This window comes from Lampetra fluviatilis, chromosome 69 (assembly GCF_964198595.1).
Source record: "Lampetra fluviatilis chromosome 69, kcLamFluv1.1, whole genome shotgun sequence".
NCBI classification, from domain to species: Eukaryota; Metazoa; Chordata; class Hyperoartia; order Petromyzontiformes; family Petromyzontidae; genus Lampetra; species Lampetra fluviatilis.
Window position 1 is genome coordinate 2,296,585 of NC_136343.1, and position 17,747 is coordinate 2,314,331.

Here is a 17,747-nt window from a genome sequence, read left to right on the forward strand (position 1 = left end):
GCAAGCATTCGCATAAATTAATGCGATTACCGCCATGATTATCATAATATATGTATATAATTACATACATTACCATAATTTCCGCGATTACACATTTTCCCAATTTTTATCAAAATTTCGAAACCCGGCAAATATACAACAGCGCCTACACACACACGCGTGACGTCACTACCTGGGGGAGCGTCACTATATCGCGCGGGTCCACACGCACATGACGTCACTACGTCTGCATGCGGGAATGACATCACGGCCGGACCGGGGGGTCTGGAGGCCGTGGGTCAGGGCCGCGGGGGTTGTGTGATGCCGTGGCACTCTGGATGAACCCGGCTGGATACGTGACCGGATCAAGGTGGGGGCACCCTGGGGCCACGTGGTCAGAAGAAGAGCCTTCTCGAGAGTTCTCGAAGGTGGGCGTGGCCGGGTTGTGCGCCCGGACACGCCGAGGCGCATAAAAGCGGCCTCCTCACTATACACTACACTATACACTACACTATACACTACACTATACACTACACTATACACTACACTATACACTACACTATACACTACAGGGACGCAGTAACTCGCTGACCCCGTGACCCCGACTGGACTCCACCTGCAGTCTAAAACACGTTCCTTCGGAGTTGGCAGGTAGGAACTTGGTTGGACAGCGCATTCGTGCGGCAGAAGCTGTGTGGGGCGGCGCGTCACGTGCTGCTGAGCCCGCCCGAAGTGCTCTATGAAATACAAATCGAGGGCGTGGCTATGCACGACAGATAGACAAATAATCCCTGGTGGGCAGTGTGGAACTGTTGTTCCTACCTATATTAACTTCTCAGTTGAGGCATTGGTGCATCTTGCATTAACAGGTTTTGTGAGCTTTTTAATACTGAATTTGCAGGTGTGGAAAATGAGTGGCTCCATAGCTCAGTGGTTAGAGCACTGGTCTTGTAAACCAGGGGTCGTGAGTTAAATTCTCGCTGGGGCCTGTGTAGTTTTGCATCCTACTTCGGCAATATTGACAAATTGAGAGGCTGTTCTTTTAAGATTTCAGCAATGCTAATAAGAAACAGCAGGGGACACGGTAGCACTGACCTGGTACAGGTGTGGTATTGTTTTGGGCAACAACTAACTAAAGAGTTTACTTGTTTAATTAACTTTTTACTTTTAAAGTGTGTGTGCGATAAAATAGTCGTTTTATCGGTCACCAGTTCCTCAGAGAGCCAGGTTTTTGGTTTTGTGATGTTTCCTCAATTGTGCTCACCTCAAGAAGTTTGCATAAAACTGTAGCCAACTGCCTCCATATCTCAGGGGTTAGAACACTGGTCTTGTAAACCAGGGGTCGTGTGCTCAATTCTCACTGGGGCCTTTGTTTTGCTTATTCTTCAAAGAGACTGAGTGAAACATTAAAACCCTTGGTTTTCAAAATTGGGTTATGCTGTGGGAGAGCACCGAGTCACGATTAAGGAAAACGGGATGCAAATTGGACCGAGTATTTAACAGTAATGTGGCAGTTTTTTTCTCGATTATTGCCACCCGAAAGTTATTATTTAGAAATGTCACGTGTACGTGTTTAAATTCAACCTTCCCAAGTCATGAGTTGCTAACATGGTCAAGTTTACATGAAGCTGTGTTACGCAATTTGTCGTTTTTGGCCACATCGCAAACACGTTCCTTTGGAGTGGGCAGGTAGGAACTTGGTTGGACAGCGCATTCGTGCCCGACAAACAGACAAATAATCCCTGGTGGGCAGTGTGGAACCTGTTGTTCTTACCTGTATAAGTATCGTGTATCCTGTCGTGTATAGTCTAGTGTGTAGGTTAAACGTTGAGTTTTATAAGGGTGTAGAGGTGTTACGGAGGGCAAACAAACACACTGGGCGTGGTTATGCCCGTACGCCGAGAGGTGCTTACATCCACGTCCACACCGTTTAGCCTGGGGGGCTAACACGGCGCTGGGATCCCCCACGGCCCCACCCCTCAGTGGGAGAGTTGCTATATAAGGCGGTGAGCCGGAGGGCTCGGGGTTCAGTGTTCAGCCTTAACCAGCAAAGCAAGAAGACCTGCTAGATAGGCCCTGGGACTCCCCTGGATCGCTGTCCTTCTCAAGACCGACCAGGGCAAGCCAGTGGCGTGGCCCCAAGAGCCCAGAGCCGATGCTCTTGTAAGAGCCGGTCTGGGGACTCAGGGTGCCGTAATCCCAGCTTAACCAGGGCTGGGTTAGCTAGCCTCCCCTAGCCCGGTTGTGGAGGACCTAGGAGTAGGCTAGCTGTGACATAGATTGTTGATCTCCCTGTTAGACAGGTGAAGGGACCGATACCCCTTCGAGTGTTGTACATCTCGGCCTGTTATGTACTTTGTGCTTAATAAATAAGTGTGCCTCCAACTACGTCGTCCAAGTCTCCTGGAACCTACTACAAGGGCACCACGGGGTGACCAGCCCCACCCCAACCAGCCCCACCCCAACCAGCCCCACCCCGCCCCATCCCCCACCCAGCCCCTCCCCACCCTCCCTCCCCACCCTCCCCACCCAGCCCCTCCCTCCCCACCCTCCCCTCCCAGCCCCTCCACTCCCCACCCTCCCCTCCCCACCCAGCCCCTCCCCACCCCACCCAGCCCCTCCCTCCCCACCCAGCCCCTCCCCACCCTCCCCTCTCCACCCAGCCCCACCCCTCCCACCCCCAACTGAATCACCTTAAGGCTGGGCATGTTGAAATAAACACGAGGCAAAAAGATCCGCTTTTTTCTTTTCAAGACTTCCATTTTATGAATGGAGCCACTCTCTCCCAGTTCCATTATGTGAATGAAACATCGCCCGTCTCCTCATTGGCCCGAGTCGCGGCGGTGCCCCCCCCCACTAACCCCCCTCTCTACCAACCCCAACCCACCGCTCCCATTTGGCTCAGGGGCGCCGACCATGGGAGGGCTCTAGTGGGGCGGGGCCATGCACGACAGACAGACAAATAATCCCTGGTGGGCAGTGTGGAACTGTTGTTCCTACCTGTATAAAGATTCTGATTCTAGTTGCTGGATCGATTCACAAAAATATGACCACGACTCGGATCGTGTTAGCATCGCATTCAACTTAGCGTGAAATCGAATCGCAATTACACAATCGATCTTAGAAATCGACAAAGACCACCCCCTCCCAACTCATCGACGTCTCTAGAGGAATCGGAATCGATGCTTCAGGCGCGCCTCGCGCACTAATCGATTCGGTTTTGAGCTCCCCGCTCCCCATTGTTGACGAAGCCGCCTCGCTTCCTGCGAATCCTCGTCGCTGTGAGTTCCCCCGCTCACCCCCCTCCTATCCGTCTTTGTCTTCCTCACCCCCCGAGAGCGACAGACAAAGAAGCCCCCCCCCCCCCGCCAAAAGGCCGAGGCGTTTAAACCACCCCCTGAGGCGAGGCCGCGAGAGACACCGCCTCTCGGATAGAATCCGTACCGGCCGAGGCGCGAGGTGCTCGGTAGGCCGGCCTAGGCCGATGCCGGTCACACGCGGTCGGCGGCGGTGGGAGGGAAATTAAAAACAACTTTAATAACGTTTCATTTAATATCTACTCCTATTTATATTTGTGTCTTTAAGTCGCGACGTTGAGTTGGTGGTGGTGGGGGAGTTTAAGCGGCTAGCGACTGATGGTGTGGTGAGAGTGACGCGCTGTGTGCGAGTGACCCACACGCGTGCACTGCTGCTCTCTGTACACACACAGCTTGCTGCTGTTTGTAGACGATCTATCTTCTTGGTTATTTCGGTAAAGTCACGTAGAAGTGAAGTAATACAATAATAAAAATAAAACAATAAAATAATTCTCACGACGTTTCGGCCACAACGCAAGCAGCCGTCCTCAGGTGAAAACCAGGTCTGTCGGGGAGACAGCGTCTGAATGAAACAGCACACCAGCTTGGAGCATATATATAAGCTGGGCCGGGAGGGGGGGAAAGGGCGCTTCGACAAAATTATTTGCATATCAAGAGGAACCCAGCAAACCCATGGGAAGTGCAGGAATGTGATTAGTACTACATATGCCCGTGCATTATGCAGGATTAGCAGCATCAAAGAGAGGGATATCATCATTAATAAAGGGAAGGAGTGTTAATAGTATGTAGCTGCAGTAACTAAAACCAACACGTAAACAACTAAAGTATAAATTACATAGTATAATCAGTATACTAACTATACTCTACAATAAGCTGAGTTACTAACAGTAAGTAATACATTACAATTCTACGTCGTAAAAATTATATAATATGCTTCCATCTAAACATTATTCTCTTACATTACACGAGTCTACACCGTACTATATACTGCCATAGACAAACCCAACATTAAATTATATACTATATACTATACACTCACTGGCATTGTATTCTTCGCAGAGAATGGATTCTTTGCTCCGCTGCAAGTTTCCACTCTCTACTCACCCATTGTCACGACGGTCAATGGTACAGTGTATAATAACAAATAGTATAACATTTATATGCTTAATACAATGTTCAAAGTAATATATAGTATCGTAATTGTATAGTGAATATATAGCAGTGTGATACACATTAGGGTGGGTAGAATAATACATAGTGTTATATTACAATGTATAAGGTGGTTTATAGCAATACAGTGTATAATTTAATGTTGGGTTTGTCTATGGCAGTATATAGTACGGTGTAGACTCGTGTAATGTAAGAGAATAAAGTTTAGATGGAAGCATATTATATAATTTTTACGACGTAGAATTGTAATGTATTACTTACTGTTAGTAACTCAGCTTATTGTAGAGTATAGTTAGTATACTGATGATACTATGTAGTTTATACTTTAGTTGTTGACGTGTTGGTTTTAGTTACTGCAGCTACATACTATTAACACTCCTTCTCTTTATTAATGCTACCCCTCTCTTTGATGCTGCTAATCCTGCAGAATGCACGGGCATAATTAGTACTATTCACATACCTGCATTTCCCATATCCCCTCCCTTTGATGCTGCTAATCCTGCATAATGCACGGGCATATGTAGTACTAATCACATTCCTGCACTTCCCATGGGTATGCTGGGTTCCTCTTGATATGCAAATTATTTTGTCAAAGCGCCCTTTCCCCCCCTCCCGGCCCAGCTTATATATATGCTCCAAGCTCGTGTGCTGTTTCATTCAGACGCTGTCTCCCCGACAGACCTGGTTTTCACCTGAGGACGGCTGCTTGCGTTGTGGCCGAAACGTCGTGAGAATTATTTTATTGTGTTTTATTTTTATTATTTTATTACTTCCCTTCTACGTGACTTTACCGAAAGAACCAAGAAGATGAATACCTGCAGTCACGAAAGCTTTTAATCAAAATTGTAGACGATCTGTTGAGTGATTTGTTTACTTCTCCTGTACGCTGCCCCTCCCATCGTGGCTTGTGCGCGCGTTGTGTGTTGTTGTAACGTTCTGACCCCAGTGGCCCCCGACCGGACATGTGTGATGAAAGAGCTTCAGAGCTTTTCGGATTCCACCTGGAGTTTAAATTCAGTTTCTGGTACTCAGAGACCCATACAGAGACCCACAGAGGACCATACTCAATCTTATAGGGACCCACAGATCCATACATAGAACCACAGACCTATACTCAGAGACCCATACATAAACCCATTGAGACCCATACTTAGAACCACAGAGACCCATATTCAGAGACCCATACATAGACCCACAGAGAGCCAGAGAGACCCATACTCGGAGACCCAAACACAAAGCCCCATACACAGACCCACAGAGACCCATATAGACTCACAGAAACCTGAGAACCATAGACCTACAGAGTCCCATAGTAACCCACACAGACCCATACAGACCCACACTGTGATTGTGATTGGTGGTTAATGGTTGTAGTTTGTAAGTGTTAAGTGTGGGGAGCGGTTGCGCGCGCTGCGTCGCGGCTCACGGCCAACATCAGTGGCGAGTGATATCAGAACCGGGTCCTGTGCCTTCCCTAGGTCGACTCGGACTCAAATCAGAACCTGGTGCGGTGTAAAAATCAGCGCTGGGGAGACAAAGGCGGCCGGGCGTGGTGCTGGCCACCCACCCCCTCGTGTGCCACAGTGGCGGCCTTCACAGGCGCTGCTGCTCCTCCAGCCTGGGTGGGCTACACGGGGAGCTTTGTCACATTGTAGAGACAAAGCTCCCCCGTGTAGCCTCCAATATACTCTAGGGGCAAGTGCTGTTCGCGAGTTCTAGCACCTATTAAGGCCGGCACTGTGGCACACGAGAGAGTGGGTGGCCAATACAATGCCCGGCCGCCTTTGTCTCCCTGGTGGTGATGTTCACTACACACCACTGCACCAGGTACTCATTTGAGGCTGAGTCGACCGAGGTGAGGCTCAGGACCGGTTCAGATAATCGTCATCAGCGTTGGCCTTGAGCTAGAATCGAACTCAGTTCGCCAGGTTCTTAGTGCAGCGTGATAACCACTACACTACCGCTTCCCACTCCGTGTACACAAGCACGTGTACACAAGCACATGGACACACACATGTACACACACGTGTACACACAGAGACACGTGTACACACATACAGACACGTGTACACACATACAGACACGTGTACACACAGACACGTGTACACGCACAGACACGTGGACACACACAGACATGTATACACACAGACATCTCTACACACAAACACGTCTACACACAGGCACGTGTACACCACCATTGACATTCCCTCTGGCCCTGCTCCCATGCCTCTGCTGTGTTCCACAGCACCAGCAACGCGTGCAGGGAAGCCGTTTCCAGCCCTGACCCACGATGGTCCGAGGCCCCAACATCTCCGTGGAACGACATCAACAACATAAACAACAACAACCACATCAACAACAAATACAGCAGCAGTGGCGGCAGAACCGACTGTGGTTCTCTGTGTGAGCATTTAGGTCTCTTTGTGAGTCTATGTGTCTCTGTGTAAGTCTATGGGTCTCTGTGTACGTCTATGGATCTTTGTGTCATGAGTCTATGGGTCTCTGTGTCATGAGTCTATGGGTCTCTGTCTTAGTCTATGGGTCTCTGTGTGAGTAAATTTATGGGTCTCTGAGTCTGTCTGGTTTGGTGTGGAACCTGTTGCGAATCACGTCGGCACTGCTCCCCGGCCGCACCCACATTCGGACAGCGATGGAGGGTGGCTCGATGCGCTTTGTGCGGGATCGACGGACCTGTCAAATTCAGAGCGCCAACAGCTTAGAACGCTACTGCGGGAATTTTCCGACGTTTTCAGTCGGGACAAATACGATTTGGGTTGCACTCATCTGCTGCGTCACCATATTGACACGGGTGACAGCGCGCCAATACGCCAGAATCCGTTTCGGTTAAGTCCCGCCGAAAAGGACCATGTCAAATTGGCTATTGATGACATGTTAGCCGCCGACATCATTTCTCCTTCCACCAGCCCTTGGGGAGCGCCGATCGTCCTGGTTAAAAAGCAGGACGGCTCGTTGCGGTTTTGCGTTGATTTTCGGCGCCTTAACAAAATTTCGGTTGCCGACGCATACCCGCTCCCACGGATGGACGAATCGCTGGACGCCTTGGCGGGAGCGCGATTCTTCTCCACACTGGATTTACTTTCGGGATTCTGGCAGCTTCCTCTGGACGATGATTCAAAGCCTAAAACTGCTTTCCGTACACCGCACGGCCTGTTCCAATTCAACCGGTTGCCGATGGGCTTACACTCTGCGCCGGCAACTTTCCAGCGTTTGATGGAATTGGTTTTGGCTGGATTGCAATGGGAGTCGTGCCTGATTTATTTGGATGACGTTATCGTCTTTAGTAAAACTTTTGACGAACATCTCCAGAGGTTGCGGGCGGTTTTCCTAAAGATGCGGGCTGCTAATTTGAAATTCAAACCCCAAAAATGTCATTTGTTACGCGATTCGGTGCGTTATTTGGGGCACATCGTGGGGCACTCAGGTATTGCTACCGATCCCGCCAAAACGCAGTGTGTCAGCTCCTGGCCGACTCCCACCTCGGTGGGAGAGGTCAGGAGTTTCATTGGCTTCGCGTCGTATTACCGACGGTTCGTCGCTGATTTTGCGACGATTGCCAAACCCCTACACGCTTTAACATCAAAAGGGGTTCGGTTCCACTGGGGTCAGGAGGAGGAGGCTGCTTTCTGCTCCCTTCGGGACGCCCTGGTAAAAGCTCCTCCCTTGATTTACCCCGATTTTTCGGAACCATTTTTGCTCGACACCGATGCGAGCAACACGGGTATTGGGGGCGTGCTTTCCCAGGTGGTTGACGGCGTGGAACGGGTGGTTGCGTACGGCAGTCGGGTGTTGTCTCCAGCGGAGCAAAGATATTGTGTCACCCGTAGGGAACTGTTGGCAATTGTCTATTTCATCCAACAGTATCGCCCATATCTGTACGGTCGGCATTTCACCGTCCGCACAGATCATGCGGCACTGCAGTACGCCCTGCGAGTTCAACAGCCATCGGGACAATTGTCCCGATGGTTGGAGATCCTCCAGGATTTTGATTTCGAAACCACCTACCGTAAGGGCGTTCGCCACACCAACGCGGACGCTCTGTCGCGCATGCCAACCACCTCCGAATGTGCATGCCTCCTGGGGTCGGGACGTTGCAAGCCAGCAGGGGACATGCCGGTTCCGGTCCTGGCGACCGCCGCCGACGACGAAACATAGCTTCCAAATTCTATCGCACAACAGGGAAGAGATTCCCTGCTGGGTTTGCCTGTTAATGAATGGGGGCGCCTCCAGATGGAGGATACCTCCCTCCTCGCGTCGCGTCGTCGCGCCGGGGAGGCGGGGCGGGGGACGGGTGATGCCGACGCATGGGAAATGCACGCGGGGTTGCTGATGCATTGGGACGGGAAATCCCATCGACACCGGCTGGTGGTCCCTTCTGGGTTACGGGGTAGGGTGGTGTGGGCTGCTCATGAGCGCCTCCTCCACCTGGGTACCAAAAAGACCCTCGCCTTGCTCCAGCTTGATTTTTTTTGGCCAGGCATGACGAGGGATGTCGCAGATCTGTTGGCATCATGCCCTCGGTGTGCGCAGCGAAAACCACCAGCACGGGAGTCAAACCCGCCTTTGCAGTCTATCAGAGTCTCCAGAGTGAACGAACTTGTCGCGCTGGATATTCTGGGGCCATGTCCCGCCACCCCTAGGGGCAATAGATATTTGTTGACCGGGGTGGAATACTTTACGCGCTGGCCTATGGCCTGGCCCCTGGCCAACCAGTCGGCAGCAGCCATCGTGGAGGCCTTTGTCCAAGGTTACGTCATGGACAAAGGTGCTCCGGAGCGGCTGCTGACCGACCAGGGAAAAACATTTTCCGGCAAACTCCTCCAACAGGTCTGTGAGCTCCTGGGAACGAAAAAAATTCGTACCTCTCCCTATCACCCGCAAACTAACGGGATGGTCGAGCGTCTGCATCGAACCATCACGTCTATGTTGTCGCAGCAGGTTTCGGACTCACAGACCGATTGGGACTTGCAAATTCAAGGGGTCCTGGCAGCATACAGATTGGCCCCCCATGCTGCGACGGGATTTTCACCCTTCTTCCTCATGTATGTCCGCGAACCTGACCCACCTGTTCGGGCACAGCTGCAGATCCCCGCGCCGCTGGGAAAAACTAAATTGGCCGACCATGTTAAATTTAACCTTGCGAAATTGACTGAGGCACGGGATGCTGCCATGCTAAATTCCGACAGGCGTCAGAAAGCGAATGAGCGCCTCAGACTGGGTCGCGCGCACGTGCTACAGTGGAAGCCGGGGGACAGGGCATGGCTGCACTGTCCCCAGATACCACTCGCGACCTCCTCAAAACTGGTGCGGCCGTGGCGGGGCCCCGTCGAGGTGGTCGAGGTTTTGCGGCCTCAGTGCGTTCGCATCAAATGGGGGAAGCGCCGGTGGTTTGTGCACCCCTCTAGGCTGAAACCCTTCGTTGCGGTGCGAGGCCCCACTCCACACACGCGTGGCCAAACATGTGGGGGGTCGGCCGACTCAAAGGGTCCGTCTCTGCTGCTCTCGCCTGACGTGTTGCCGGCTGTCCCGCCCCCAGGTGCACCAGGAATGACGGGCTCCCGCCCAACAACCCCTACGGGGGATGCCGAGGGTCTCGCGACATCAAGCGCAGACTCACTTCGAAATGGACAGCTGCCACCGGATGGTCCGCCATCCGGGGTTGCCCCGTGTGACGGGCCTGCGGCAAGGACGCGCGCAAGAATGCGCAGACTCTTGTGATGCACAAAACGAAGCAATTTTTTTTTTTTTCACGTGTATGGTTACTGTGCGCTGCGTCGGTGGTGTGCTCCTGGCACATTGTGTTGTGTTGTGTGTGTGTTGGGGGTTCCTTGCGATTTGTATATACGTTGCTTTTACGGAATTCGTATTTATTCGGGGGGGGTGCGTCGGGTTGTTTTCCCTTCGGGGTTTTCTGGTTCTTGTTGTTCTCTTCGCGTTATGTTGAAAAATAGTGAGGCACACGCGCGGTCAGGGGGTAAATGCGCTTTTATTGTCGTTTTTTTTGTATGTTGGCAGCCGGGACGGCTGCAAGCTATGCGGGGGGGGGGTGATGTAGGGGTGTTAGAGAGAGAGCCGTTATGCATGGCAGCTTATGGGAAACAAACACAGTGGGCGGGGCTACGTGAGTGCACGGGGGGGGTGCTCTCAACGACGTCCGCACCAGGCAGCCCGGGGCCCCACCCCTCAGCGGGGGTGGAGTATAAAGGGGGATGTGTCAGAGGGCTCAGGGCAGAATGTTAAAGCTAAACCAGTGAAGACCGAAGATCGTCTAGCTAGAGCCCTGGACTCCCCTGGGACGCCGCCCTTGTCAGGGCCGCGCAGGACCGAGCCAGCGGCGTGGTCCCGAGAACCAGAGCTAGTGCTCTGGGACTCCGGGTACCGTAGCCCGACTTACCAGTGTCGGGCCAGACAGCCTACCCTAGCCCGTTAGTGGAGGACTAGGAGGTAGGTCAGAGATAGCTAGCAGTGTATTCCCAGCTAGCCGGGTGAGGGGGCCGATACCCCCTCTAGTATTGTATGTCCACAGTTGTGACTACTTGTACGGAATAAATACGTGTGCCTCACCAACGGTGTCCAAGAGTCATCAACGGTACTTCACGTGTGTAATAATGTTCCAGGACTCTTGACGCCGGGTTGGAGGCACACGTATTTATTCTGCGTCAGTATGGCACAATCGCGGACATACAACACTGGAGGGGGTATCGGCCCCCTCACCCGGCTAGCTGGGGATACACTTGCTAGCTACGTCTAGCCTACCTCCTAGTCCTCCACTAACGGGCTAGGGGAGGCTATCTAGCCCGACACTGGTAAGTCGGGCTTACGGTACCCGGAGTCCCAGACCAGCTCTGATAAGAGCACCGGCTCTGGCTCTCGGGACCACGCCGCTGGCTCGGTCCTGTTCGGCCCTGACAAGGGCGGCGATCCAGGGGAGTCTAGGGCTCTATCTAGACAATCTTCGGTCTTCACTGGTTTAGCTTTAACATCATTCTCCAGAGCCCTCCGGCTCATCACCTTTTATACCAAAACCCCCGCTGAGGGGTGGGGCCCCGGGGGATCACAGCTCCGAGTCAGCCCCCCAGGCTGCCCGGTGCGGACGTCGTTGAGAGCACCTCCCCGTGCACTCACATAGCCACGCCCACTGTGTTTGTTTCCCGTGTGATCCCATGTATAACAGCCCCTCCGTAACACCCCTACATCACCCCCCCCCCCCCCCCCCCCGTACAGCTCGCAGCCGTCCCGGCTGCAACAAAACGACAATAAAGGTGTATTTACCCCTTGAACCCGCGTGTGCCTCACAATTTTTTTCAACAATAACGAGAACGAGAACAAGAACAACAACAGCAAGAAGAGAAAATAACCCGACGCACCCCCCCCCCCCCCCGAATAAATACGAATTCCGTAAGAGCACCCTATATACAATTTGCAGGGAACCACACCACACACACAACACACAGCGAACACAACATATGTACAATCCAATGTGCAGGGAACACACCACCCACACAACACACAGTGAACACAACATATGTACATCCAATGCGCAGGGAACACACCACCCACACAACACACAATGAACAACATATGTACATTTCTCCGGCATCACAAAAGTCTGCGCATTTTCGCGCGCGTTCTTGCAGCAGGCCCGTCACACGGGGCAACCCCGGATGGCGGACTGTCGGGTGGCAACTGTCCGTCTCCGAGTGAGTCTTTTTTCGATGCCGCGTGACCCTCGGCATCCCCAGGAGGGGTTGTCGGGCGTGAGCCCGTCACTCCCGGTGCACCTGGGGGCGGGACAGCCGGCAGCACGTTAGGTGAGAGCAGCGGAGACGGACCCTGTGAGTCGGTCGACCCCCCACATGTCTGGCCACGCGTGTGTGAAGTGGGAACTTGGACCGCAACGAACGGTTTCAATCTGGAGGGGTGCACAAACCACCGCCGCTTCCCCCATTTGATGCGTACACACTGAGGCCGCAAAACCTCAACCACCTCCACAGGGCCCCGCCACGGCCGCACCAGTTTAGAGGAGGTTGCAAGTGGTACCTGTGGACAGTGTAACCATGCCTTGTCCCCCGGCTTCCACTGCAGCACGTGCGCCCGACCCAGTCTGAGCCTCTCGTTAGCTTTCTGGCGGAGGTCGGAATTTTGCATAGCAGCCTCCCGTGCCTCTGTTAATTTAGCAATATTGAATTTAACGTGGTCGGCCAATTTAGTTTTACCCTGCGGCGCGGGGATCTGCAGCTGGGTCCGAACAGGCGGGTCAGGTTCGCGGCCATACATCAAGAAGAAGGGGGAAAATCCCGTTGCCGCATGGGGGGCCATTCTATATGCTGCCAAGACCCCTGGAATTTGCAGGTCCCAATCGGTCTGTGAGTCCGAGACCTGTTGGGACAGCATCGACGTGATGGTTCGATGCAGACGCTCGACCATCCCGTCAGTTTGCGGGTGATACGGGGAGGTACGCATTTTTTTCGTGCCCAGGAGCGCACAGACTTCTTGGAGAAGTTTGCCAGAAAATGTTTTGCCCTGGTCGGTCAGCAGCCGCTCCGGAGCACCTTTGTCCAGGACGTATCCCTGGACAAAGGCCTCCACGATGGCTGCTGCCGACTGGTTGGCAAGGGGCCAGGCCATAGGCCAGCGCGTAAAATATTCCACCCCGGTCAACAAGTATCTATTGCCCCTGGGGGTGGCGGGGAATGGGCCCAGAATATCAAGCGCGACAAGCTCGTTGACTCTGGAAACTTTGATAGATTGCAAAGGCGGGTTAGACTCCCGTGCTGGTGGTTTCCGTTGCGCACACCGAGGACATGACCCCAACAGATCCCCGACATCCCTTGTCATGCCCGGCCAAACAAAATCAAGCTGGAGCATGGCGAGGGTCTTTTGGGTCCCCAGGTGGAGGAGGCGCTCATGAGCGGCCCACACCACCTTACCCCGCAACCCAGAAGGGACCACCAGCCGGTGTCGATGGGATCTCCCGTCCCAATGCATTAGCAGACCCTGGACCATTTCCCATGAGTCGGCATCACCCCTCCCCCGCGCAGCACTGCCGACGCGACGACGCAACGCGAGGAGGGAGGTATCCTCCATCTGGAGGCGCCCCCATTCAGCGACAGGCAACCCCAACAGGGAATCTTTTCCCTGTTGTGCAATCGAATTCGTCATCGACGTTGCTTCAGCGGCGGCCGCCAAGACCGGAACGGATATCTCACCCGGAGGCCTGCAACGTCCCGACCCCAAGAGGCATGCACATTCGGAGGTGGTTGGCATCCGCGACAAAGCGTCCGCATTGGTGTGGCGAACGCCCTTACGGTACGTAGTTTCAAAATTGAAGTCCTGGAGAATCTCCAACCATCGAGACAATTGTCCCGATGGTTGTTGAACTCGCAGGGCGTACTGTAGTGCCGCATGATCTGTGCGGACGGTGAAATGCCGACCGTACAGATATGGGCGATACTGTTGGATGAAGTTAACAATTGCCAACAGTTCCCGACGGGTGACACAATATCTTTGCTCCGCTGGAGACAACACCCGACTACCGTACGCGACTACCCGTTCCAGGCCGTCAACCACCTGGGAAAGCACGCCCCCAATACCCGTGTTGCTCGTGTCAGTGTCGAGCAAAAAGGGTCTTGAAAAATCGGGGTAAACCAAGGGAGGAGCCTTTACCAGAGCGTCCCGGAGGGATCGGAAAGCAGCCTCCTCCTCCTGTCCCCAATGAAACCGGACCCCCTTTGATGTCAAAGCGTGTAGGGGCTTCGCAATCGTTGCAAAATCCGCGACAAACCGTCAGTAATATGACGCGAATCCAATGAAACTCCTGACCTCTCCCACAGAGGTGGGAGTCGGCCAGGAGCTGACGCACTGCGTTTTGGCGGGATCGGTAGCAATACCTGAGCGTCCGACGATATGTCCCAAATAACGCACCGATTGGTGTAACAGATGACATTTTTGGGGTTTAAATTTCAAATTAGCAGCCCGCATTTTGAGGAAAACCGCCCGCAACCTCTGGAGATGTTCGTCAAATGTTTTGCTAAAGACGATAACATCATCCAAATAAATCAAGCACGAGTCCCATTGTAATCCAGCCAAAACCAATTCCATCAATCGCTGGAAAGTTGCCGGCGCTGAGTGGAGTCCCATCGGCAACCGGTTGAATTGGAACAGGCCGTGCGGTGTACGGAATGCAGTTTTAGGTTTCGAATCATCGTCCAGAGGAAGCTGCCAGAATCCCGAAAGCAAATCCAATGTGGAGAAGAATCGCGCTCCTGCCAAGGCGTCAAGCGATTCGTCCATCCGTGGGAGCGGGTATGCGTCGGCAACAGAAATTTTGTTGAGGCGACGAAAGTCGACGCAAAAACGCAACGAGCCGTCATGTTTTTTTACTAAGACAATCGGCGCTCCCCAAGGGCTGGTAGAAGGAGAAATGATGTCGGCGGCTAACGTGTCATCAACGGCCGATTTGACATTGTCCTTTTCGGCGGGACTTAACCCAAAAGGATTCTGGCGTATTGGCGCGCTGTCACCCGTGTCAATATGGTGACGCAGCAGATGAGTACAGCCCAAATCGTATTTGTTTCGACTGAAAACGTCGGAAAATTCACGCAGCAGTGTTTTAAGCTTTTGACGCTCTAAATCTGACAGGTCCGTCGATCTCGCACAAAGCGCCTCGAGCCACCCTTCATCGCTGTCCGTATGTGGTCGCGGCAGAGGGGCAGCGCTCACGTGATTCGCGACGGGTTCCTCACAGGGCACCGGCGTTGCGTGAGCAAGCACGGTCCCCTGTGGAACCACCACCGTCTGTGACCCCACATTGAGGACCGCGATGAAGGGATCCCCGTCCCCTTTAACGATAGTCTGGGCCGGAATCAAATGAGGTCCGCTAACCCCGACCCTAGACGGCCCCAGCAGAACCCCCTGGTCCCCAATGCCTTTAGCGAAGGGCCAACGAAGTTTAAGAGGCACCAACATCTGTGCCCCCGGCGGTACTCGTATCGTTCTATCAACGAACGCCGGTACCGTCGCGAACGCCGTCCGACCCGCAGAGGGGGACGGCAGAAACGCCATGCGTCGGCCCGACGGGAGCTCAATACAGCCCTGGTCGATTAAAATACGGATCGGCATTTTGCCCAGGAAGTCCGTCCCCAGCAGGCACGGAACCGCCAGCGAGGAGGAGACAAAAATCGGGCCAGATAATTTGATATCACCGATACAAATTTGCGCTCGAATTTGTCCAATGATACCAAGTGAGCCCCCGTTAGCAGCATAGAATGGAACATCAACGGGCAGCAAAGGACGGCTCTGGACAGGAAGAATATTGTAAATTAATTCCGAAATAATGGTCGCCGATGCTCCCGTATCGACCAGGATGCGCACCTCAACCCCGTCAATGTGCCCCACAACGGCTGACGACCCCGACGACGCGGCCACAACGCGATGGGCCAACACGGACCACTGGCTGGGTTCGATATCAGTCCCCACAGTGGTACGTGTTGGCGCGACGGTGTGCAATCTCGGCCCCCCGTTCGTTGCGGTGCGTGAGTGTGTGACGGACGTGTGCGTGGGCCAAACATGAGGGGTGCCGCGACTCGCCGGGTTATGTTGATGGAGCTTGGGAGGAGGCCCGGCGTCCTGTCGAGGCGTCGTCCCGCGCTGCCGGGGAGAGCGGCACCCCGAGGCGACATGACCCCGAAGGCCGCAGTTGTAACAGCGCGGGAGCGCTGGCGATGACGTTGGCTGGTCGAGGCGGCTCGATCCGTCCCGGCCCGCCCGTACTCCCGCTCTCTGCTGCAGTTGACGGTCGACGACGCAAATTTCCTCCGCCGGGAGGGTGGCTGCAGCCACGGCACGGCCGGTCGCTGCCTTGCTGGCCTTTCGTCGCTGCGAGAGTAGGTTGGCCTGGAGGAGTCGTGCGGCCTGGAAGGAAGACATTTCAGCGTCGTCCTGCACCACGACGACGATATCCAGTTCGTCAGCCAGCAAGAGGATCTTCTCTGTTACCATGGCATCCACGCCTTCGTCGTCCATTCGTGGGAAGGCCGATCTTGCCAGCGCCAGGAGACTCGTGCGAAACGCCAGGGGCGACTCCTTTGCACCCCGCTGGCGATCGTAAAAGAGCTGTCTGCAGTCAGACGGTGGTCCATAGACTGCAGCCAGCAACTGCAGTGCCATCTGCAGCGTGGAGCGCTTGTCTTTCGGCGCCGAGGTAAGAGTGGCGAGGGCATCGCTGTCGAGGAACGCCGGCAGCGCGCGGAGAGCCTCGGCATCTGTCCACTGCGCCATTTCCTGGTGTGCGAGGAAGCGCCGCTGGAAGCCGCCCCAGTCTCCCTCCTCGCCCACAAATTTCTTGAGGGGAGGTAGCCGTTGGTGCAACGCAGCGGCCGCCGTGGAAGGTCGCTCCCCGTTGCTCTCGACACTCGGCTTGGCTTCGGCGCGAATGACGAATGGCATCGCCGGTCGCACCAGTGGTGACGCGCTGACCGCTGGTGATGACACGGCAGCCACTGTACGCCCGATGTCGGACGCGAGGCTCAGGCCGGCCACGCCCTCAGCAGCTGCTGCGGCGATGGCGGGAGATTCAAAATCCGGCTCCGTCGAAATGGCGGGAAGCCGTACTGGTCGTTGGCTGTCGTCGCCCCGTGGCGGTCCAGCAGCCCCCAGTCGCGTGATTTCTTCCAGCCAGGCGGCAGCAGCGTACAACAGCTCCGCCAGTTTCGCGTGAGCCTGCCGCAGTCCGTCTGCTGACGGCTCCCCTCCATCCAGATGCTGCGGTGTGGATGGATTCGGCCCCGGCTGCTCGATGCCGCCTTCAGCAATCTCGGGCTCCACATCTGCAGCGGTGTCCTCCGCCTCCGGTACCCTGGCACGAGCTGTCCGGCGTGTGTCCATGTTCGTGGTCAATCACTTCTGTCACCAGATGTAATAATGTTCCAGGACTCTTGACGCCGGGTTGGAGGCACACGTATTTATTCTGCGTCAGTATGGCACAATCGCGGACATACAACACTGGAGGGGGTATCGGCCCCCTCACCCGGCTAGCTGGGGATACACTTGCTAGCTACGTCTAGCCTACCTCCTAGTCCTCCACTAACGGGCTAGGGGAGGCTATCTAGCCCGACACTGGTAAGTCGGGCTTACGGTACCCGGAGTCCCAGACCAGCTCTGATAAGAGCACCGGCTCTGGCTCTCGGGACCACGCCGCTGGCTCGGTCCTGTTCGGCCCTGACAAGGGCGGCGATCCAGGGGAGTCTAGGGCTCTATCTAGAC

The 17,747-nt window shown here is 54.4% G+C and overlaps 1 long non-coding RNA gene and 1 other non-coding gene across 3 annotated transcripts; both read left to right on the plus strand.

The window, feature by feature from the left end:
- The first annotated feature begins 895 nt into the window (after nucleotides 1–895).
- On the plus strand, nucleotides 896–968 carry TRNAT-UGU (transfer RNA threonine (anticodon UGU)). Its single transcript has one exon. It is a non-coding gene; the product is annotated as a tRNA-Thr (tRNA).
- Nucleotides 969–3,051: 2,083 nt separating this feature from the next.
- Nucleotides 3,052–10,942, plus strand: LOC144952619 (uncharacterized). Of its 2 annotated transcripts, XR_013640653.1 has the most exons (4): nucleotides 3,052–3,260; nucleotides 4,356–4,421; nucleotides 6,712–6,869; nucleotides 10,021–10,942. It is a non-coding gene; the product is annotated as an uncharacterized LOC144952619 (long non-coding RNA). The 2 variants fall into 2 exon arrangements; XR_013640652.1 differs by lacking the exon at nucleotides 4,356–4,421.
- Nucleotides 10,943–17,747: the final 6,805 nt, after the last annotated feature.